This window comes from Cupressus sempervirens, chromosome 5 (assembly GCF_028749045.1).
Source record: "Cupressus sempervirens isolate cs-2001-9-10 chromosome 5, ASM2874904v1, whole genome shotgun sequence".
NCBI lineage: Eukaryota > Viridiplantae > Streptophyta > Pinopsida > Cupressales > Cupressaceae > Cupressus > Cupressus sempervirens.
Window position 1 is genome coordinate 152687059 of NC_143122.1, and position 8246 is coordinate 152695304.

At 25.4% G+C, this 8246-nt stretch overlaps 1 long non-coding RNA gene across 1 annotated transcript; it reads left to right on the plus strand.

Annotated features, from left to right (window-relative positions):
* Nucleotides 1-242: 242 nt before the first annotated feature.
* Nucleotides 243-709, plus strand: LOC149554913 (uncharacterized). Its single transcript, XR_016365265.1, has 3 exons — nucleotides 243-285; nucleotides 464-538; nucleotides 621-709. It is a non-coding gene; the product is annotated as an uncharacterized LOC149554913 (long non-coding RNA).
* The last annotated feature ends 7537 nt before the right edge of the window (nucleotides 710-8246 follow it).

The following is an 8246-nucleotide window of genomic DNA, read 5'->3' on the forward strand; positions in this document are numbered from 1 at the left end:
TATTTCATACGTTGAACATGTGTCAATATAAGTTTGGTTGATCAAGGAGAATCTCCACGACGTCGATTGCCTTTCTCTATTGATTTGAACCAAACAATAACATATGACACACAAGTACTAGATGGTAATTTACTCACTATTAACTATTTTTATTAAAATTAATTATTTAGTTCACATTTGTAATTGCATTTAATGCTTTATCAAATAACCAAGATGTAGTTTTTGGAGATCAACCATCAACGCCAAAGGTTATTCATCCTCAAACATTTCAACAAACTTGTGGAGGTAATGGAATTTTGATTTTTCTTATTGTTACATAATGTGATATAGATTATGAGAATAATATTCTGATTTAGAATTTAGTTAAGATAGAAAAAATAAAAACTTGAAATTATATTTGATTTTTTAGTTTATAATTTAATTTTATCTAAATGGATGTGTTAAATGTGCATTGTTGTATTAGATGATCAACAAACTAACCAACAATATGGGTTGCCCTTTTCTATTGATCTTAACCAAAACACAACAAGTGGAGATGGTAAAGAAATTATGAAATGATATTCAATTTTCTAAGACCTTTTTCTTAAATGAATTTTATAACTAACTCATTCATTTTGTAGGTATTGATGATATCTATATGGAGGATTATGGCCAATAAATTTTGAGACAATCATTAAAGTCTATAAAACTTTATATAAATGTATTCATGATTATATTTGTATGGGCACTGTATATGGCTATTTTATAAAGCCTCATTAGTGTTCCAATATGTGGTTAGAGTTTGAATATCTAGAAGATATAAGGGAAGCCTTTTGGGTTTCTTAACAATTCTAGTTTAGGGATTACACTTTACACATCTTGAATATTATGAGTAATGAATGAGGGTTTTCTTTTTTGTTCTTTCCCTCACAAGCTCTTTTTGAACCAATTTATTTATTATAATATATGGTGATATTCTACTCTTGTTAAGAAAAAATAATAACACTCATTGAAATTAGACCACTCATATGCACATGGAAATTCCACCTCTTATTTTTTATAACCAGTCAATTACTTTTAATAAGTCATATGGTTCTCTCTCTCTCTCTCTCTCTCTCACACACACACACACACACACACACACACACACACACAATTAATTAATTAATATTGAGATAATTATTATAGTTTATCAAACTTTATATAAATGAATTATGATTATATCTGTATTGGCACTTTATAATCATAATAATAAATGAATAGAAGCTACGAATAAGATTGGATTGATGAAGCCTTACATTTTATATACCATTTGAATTAAAATTATTTGTTAATGGTTTTTTTATTTAAATTATAAAGATTTTTTTAAAATTAATATATATTTTCTCAAAAGCAATAGGTCAAAGCTAAGATTTATTATTATTTATCATACAAGACCTCCCAAATAAGAGGCTCACAATTTACCATTTTATTGCAGGCTCTTGCCTTCAATTAATATTTTAATAATATATTAACCAAATTTATTTTTAATTAAAATAAAATTGATTAATATTTAATGATATATCTATTAATTTAATTTTTTAAATTTATTTTGAATAAATGGCATATCTAAATTAATTATAAAGAGGATAAATAATTTAGAAATAGATTTTAGTCAAGAGCCTATAACACAACATAGCATTAGCCTCTCATGTGGGAGGACTTGGCTTTGAATCTACTCGAGCTTAACACATAATAATAATTAGTTTCAATAAATTATAATAATTAATCTAGGTTTTGACTAATTACCTATCAAAAAAAATGTTCAAATAGATTTTAACAATGATATAATATGTTGAAATAAATTAAACAATGATATAATATATTAGTTTTAGTCACAATTATTTTCTTTGACAAATAATAATCATAATTATTTTTCCAAATTTAAACAATATATTACAATCTTAAAATTTGTAATTGTTATATATTTTTCAATATATTAAGAAACTAATATAATATTGATTATACATAAATATAATATAATACTCTAATTTATAGTATTAAGATATCATTTATTATAAAATATTAATTTAAATTATTCAAGAGTTTCCATTTTGTAGAGAATTTTTAAAATGAATTTTCAAAAAAAAAATCGACTTAGATTTTAGAATTTTTTTAATAAGATTGTTTAACTATTTTCTAATATGAATTTAATGTGTACACTTGACTATTTTGACAACATACATACATATGACAAGAATGTGTTGAATATTTTTTAATATGAATACAAAAATTTTATTAATTTTTTAAAAAAAATTACATTTTCTTAACATTTAAAATAAACTTTGGCATTTAGATGACTAGCAAAAAAAAACATTACTCTCACTCCCTTGGGTAAAGTTGAAATTGAAATTAATAATAAAACAATAGATTTAGTAAATATTGCATAGATTTTTTTAGTGAAAAGAAACACGGAAAAGGTTTTAAAAAGTAGTGTGGTACTTCCAAAGGAAAAAACATTGCAAACACTTAGGCCATTCACAATTTATATGATTGGGGACAAGGATTAAAAAATAAGTAATCTTATTCAGATTGATAAGTAATCTTATTCATTTAGGCCATCCCGCTTAAGTAATCTTATTCAAATTGATAAGATGTCTTGGCGTACAAATCTTGGATAAATTAAATTCTCCATCTGCCCTATCTCAATGCGTCTATTCTGTCTATCAATGTCAAAGACGAGTACGGGCGCCAGCCACGAAGATCGCATGGACACAAAGTCAATGATGCACTACGGATGGGGATGAGATGATGTGGATGGAGGATGGCATACCCAGCCAGTCAAAATAACTAGTTGGGTAGCCATTGCCATGCAAGCCAATCAATTCACGGCACCGGCTACAGTGCAACTTATTTGCACCTAGTCGCTGCCCCAACTTCTGCACGGATGCTCGTCTGTAAAATGACAATGCTATAGTGTCCTTTCTTACAGACTGACAGTTTTTAAGTGAATTAATATTTTCAAATATACTTTGACGCAACGTCTTCTAAAATATTTTCATGCAATTATTATGGCTAATGCTTTAAGGAAACCATTTTCAAATTATGGCCAACACTTTAATGAAACCATTTTAATGTTGAGTTTAATGTGTAAAATTATAAATAATACTTTTCATTTATATATAATTTAGTTAAATTTTACAAAATTTAAAAATAAATATATTAAAATAATTTCTATTTATGGTTTATATTAAAATTATCATTAAATGAGACAAAATTAATTTAACCAAATATCTATAATAATATTTTTAATTGTAATTAGATCTATATTTTCTATACTAATAGTTACATTAAAATGTATTACATAATTTTGTTTGAAAATAAAAAGTTTAAGAAAATATTTTGATTAAAAAAATTTATTATTATTTAATTTATAAAATATATAAATTGTAATTTTTTAATACTGTGTAATATTAGTTGAAGTATTTAAATTCATGCAATAGAACTATAGACAACTTTTTAAATTTTCTTATACTTTTTATTTTTGAAACATATCAATCTCTCATAATTAAAAATTGTATTAAAGAAGTTAAATTAGTTAATATAAAGTCATTCTTAAATATTTTTTAAATTTAATTTTGCGCTGTAATTTTTTAAAAAAATTATAATATTTTATAACAACTTATTTTATATTTTATGTAAATATATAAATATATTCATTCATCTTAATTTTTTTAACATTATCTTATTTGACATTTTATCATAATTGATTTAATAATAATTTTCTTTTAATAATTATTTATAAAATAAAATATTGATAAAAACTATCAAATTAGAAAAATAAAATGTACCTTTAAAAAAGTTGTCTATAGTTCTATTACATGAATTCAAATACTTCAACTAATATTACATAGTATTAAAAATTTACAGTTTATATATTTTATAAATTAAAATTTGAATTTAGTTATATAAAAAAATTCATAATTTTCTTTTAATAAACATTTATAAAATAAAATATTGATAAAAACTATTAAATTAGAAAAAATAAATGTACCTTTAAATTATATTTAAACTTTACCAATTTAATATATAATTTCAAACTTAAATTTACTTAGAAAAATATTATAACACTAATTTCTTAAAAAATTATAATATTGGTTCTCTCAGACATTCTTCTCACAACCCAATTAGAAATATGACTCTTCAATATTTGAGAGGTAGAATTGGTTCTCTAAGACATTCTTCTCACAACCCAATTAGAAATATGACACTTCAATAAACCAGATTGTTAGGAATGAAAACTAAATTTAATAATTGTCCATATGTTACATTCTTATTTTTGATATGAATCCTTCCCATGTAAGAAGCCAATCTTTTTTATAAAAAAGGCGAGGACGGTGTAAATAATCTAAAAATTCAAAGGTATTTGCTTTGTGAAAAGAATCTCTCAATGAATTTTGATTAGAGAGTTTTAATAATTTTTTTTTTATCAAAATATTTTCTTAAACTTTTTATTTTCAAACAAAATTATGTAATACATTTTAATGTAACTATTAATATAGAAAATATAGGTCTAATTACAATTAAAAATATTATTATAGATATTCAGTTAAATTAATTTTGTCCAATTTAATGATAATTTTAATATTTTATAATTATTTTATTTTAAAAAACTCAAAAACAATATTATAATGCATTTAAAAACATTGCGTTAAAAAACCGTCAATCGGTAAGAAAGGACACTGTAGTACTGGAAGGGCATCCATGCAGAAGTTGGGGCAGCGGCTAGGGGCAAATAAGTTGCACCGTAGCCGGTGCCATCAATTCACACGCTGAACTAAACATAGAATAATAGACGGCAATGGTTGGTGGCCGTTTGACCAGCAGACAGTGATTATGGATGGAATTGGGTATCATGAAAATCCCACGGTCTCTTTTAAGTACGATGCATCTATTTGTTAAAGCAACTAGCCCACTTTGCTGAATAATGCCTGTTTAAATGTCATAACTCAATGTCAATAGGAGTACCTTGGTCTATGAAAATCGTGGTAAAATAGCGAGGGTTGATTGGACAAAATGAAAGCCCATCCTGCCCCGCCGATAGCGATTGAATAATTGTACCTTTGACTGGACTGGTGGCCCCATTATCTGCAAAATAATTGCACTTCAAAACAGCAAACTCGACGGTGTTCTTACACTCCAAGAACTCTGGAAGAAATCGACGCCTTCTAAGCTTCTTTTAATTAGATTCCAATTGGAGGACATAGACGTAAGAGATGACGAAGCAAGTTCAACGTCATTATAATGACGTATATTAATTCGGTGGGTTTCTAAGTCAAGATGCTCCATTACGATCTTGGGACATTTTGGTACACTGGTTCAGAACGTTGGAGTTCCACTCATTGAACATCTCTATATTTCTAAATGACATAGAATATTTCTATAGTTTTTATATTTATTTGTATAATTTATATATTATAAAACATATTTATGTCAAATATGATTGGTTGAATTTATTTAGGGTTATAGGACTCCTTTTTTCAGATCTATTTCCATATAACATTTTTTTTAGGCAAGATGTCTAGAATACACATTACAAAACAAATATTAATAGTAGTTGATAATGACGAAGCAAGTTCAACGTCATTATAATGACGTATATTAATTCGGTGGGTTTCTAAGTCAAGATGCTCCATTACGATCTTGGGACATTTTGGTACACTGGTTCAGAACGTTGGAGTTCCACTCATTGAACATCTCTATATTTCTAAATGACATAGAATATTTCTATAGTTTTTATATTTATTTGTATAATTTATATATTATAAAACATATTTATGTCAAATATGATTGGTTGAATTTATTTAGGGTTATAGGACTCCTTTTTTCAGATCTATTTCCATATAACATTTTTTTTAGGCAAGATGTCTAGAATACACATTACAAAACAAATATTAATAGTAGTTTTTAACGACTTCTAGATTTAAATGTTAAAACTGAATACTAAGATTCAACAAATATTGATTTTTATTTTTAATACATTTTTAGTTCCACATCTTATTTCTCTTTATTCTTAAATTGAGTTAATAAAATATTTAATTTACAAATGACAAATGTTGTAAATATCAAATGTAAATAGTATTTAATTCATAAAAAAATAAACAAAGTTCAAATCTAGATATTCAATCCTTTTAATAAAATAACTTTATTTCTAACCTTTGTATATTTTACAATTCTATTAATATATTATATTTTAAATCAAATTAATTAAATTATTATTATTACTACTAAATTTAATTATTATTATTAATTTAATTATTATTATTAGATCAAACAAGACAACAATTATATTATGAATATGAAAGCCCAATTTTCTACATTTTAGTATCCTCATTATTATATTTTAATGAGTATTTTTAAGCTTAAATAAAACATTAATATTTTAAGATATATTTAAATTAGTTATAATAGTAGGATAACATTTATATGATTAATTAGATAATCATTTTAATTAAAAAATATATTTAAAAATCTTATTTTTTAAATGTTTAGATATTTAAAATAGAATGATGAATTTTATCTTTCTAAATTAAAAATTAGACTATAATTAACTTTACTAATCTACTTAATTAAACTTTTAATATAACTTAATTGTTTAATTGATACTACTCTACTCCACTTTCTACTTCATTAAATATTATCAAATTTCAACATTACTATACTGCCTAATTAAACTATAACTTACAAAAAATACATGTCACTATGTGGCACCTATTTTGGGATGCGGTTAACAATATACCATTAACTAAAATTTAAAAATTTAGAAATATTTTTAAAAAACTTTCAGTATATATTCTTCATGATCTTTATATAATGTCATTGTATTTTTGTGAACCTAGATAAAAAGAAATTTTGACTATCTTTTGTCTTTGGTCCATTTTGGACTTTGATAGTTATACTCCCGTATTTTTAGACCAGCCAATCTATTTAATAAAGCTTTATCTTAAGCCATACACCAAGAACAAATTATTTCTATGAAGAGCTACAATTAATGGCACTAACTTTTCATAGCCAATAGATTGTAATATAAATATAAATTTTTGAATCACACCATGTATCAAGTTTTGGATCATAATATTTTATACATGATTTAATTCTAAAAGTCTACTTGTATTGTAATTTATGGATTATGGAAAGAAAATGCTATCACTTACATCTATTTAACCTTTTATTTAAACATAAAAGCTTAAAATTTCTATCATTCCACTCCAATAGAAAATAGTGGAAGTAAACTTGTGATATAGGCTAGGTTAATATCCAAGTCAAATTGTGTGCTATGAGAAACATTAGGCTTGAAGTGCCTAGTAAAATTCATCACTTTATGAGGAAATCAAAATTAAAAGAAATGCTCAAGTGACTAAATTTAGCCACAAAAAGGGACGTTTGGAGTGTGAATGTCAATGTGGATGAAATGTCCCTATGTAAGGACATTGGTACAATAAATGCCAACCAATGTGAGCTAATTTGTATTATAAGGGATTCTCTTAGTGATCCTAGATCATAGAATACTTTCTCATTCAATACTAAAGAATCCCCCTATGTTTAGATTTTATTTTCCCAAACTCCCTTTTTGTAACCCCCTTTGAATACCACCCAATACCCCGTATACCAATTTTCCTATATCAACCCCAACCCCCACCCCCGAAAAATACCCCTCCCCCTATTTGGGAAATATACTTCCAATATAAATGCACATAGTATTATATTTGCTCCCTCAATAATTACCTTGAGATTCACATTCAAGAGTGTCATCCCAAGCTTATTAGAACTCTTTTTCAAAACCCAAAAAGAGAAAGAAAGTTGTCCATATTATTTAAGTTTTTTTGTTATGTAAAGATCAGAGGAGACCCAAGAATATCCATAAAGGGTCTATATTAGAAAAATGAGTATTAATAAGAAATTTATATCCCTTCTAAGGTTTGATCTTACACAATACATTTTTTTGCAAAGAGTGTGGTAGAACTAAATGGAGAAACTCGTAGCTCATTTCCTAATCTTTATTAGAGAGTTCACACTTCAATCTAGAAAAATTCTAGGGAAGCAAGTTATTAAAAGATAAAGGAACATGGAATGTAGCACAAAATTGACTCCTATTTAGAAGAGACTTGAAACAATTGGTTTAATGTGACGAAACTAATAACTTGAGTGATCGCACAATAGTGGGTTCCACTTTTTGACCAATTTTGACTCTAAAATCAATATTTTTCAAACAAACCTCATATTTGAGT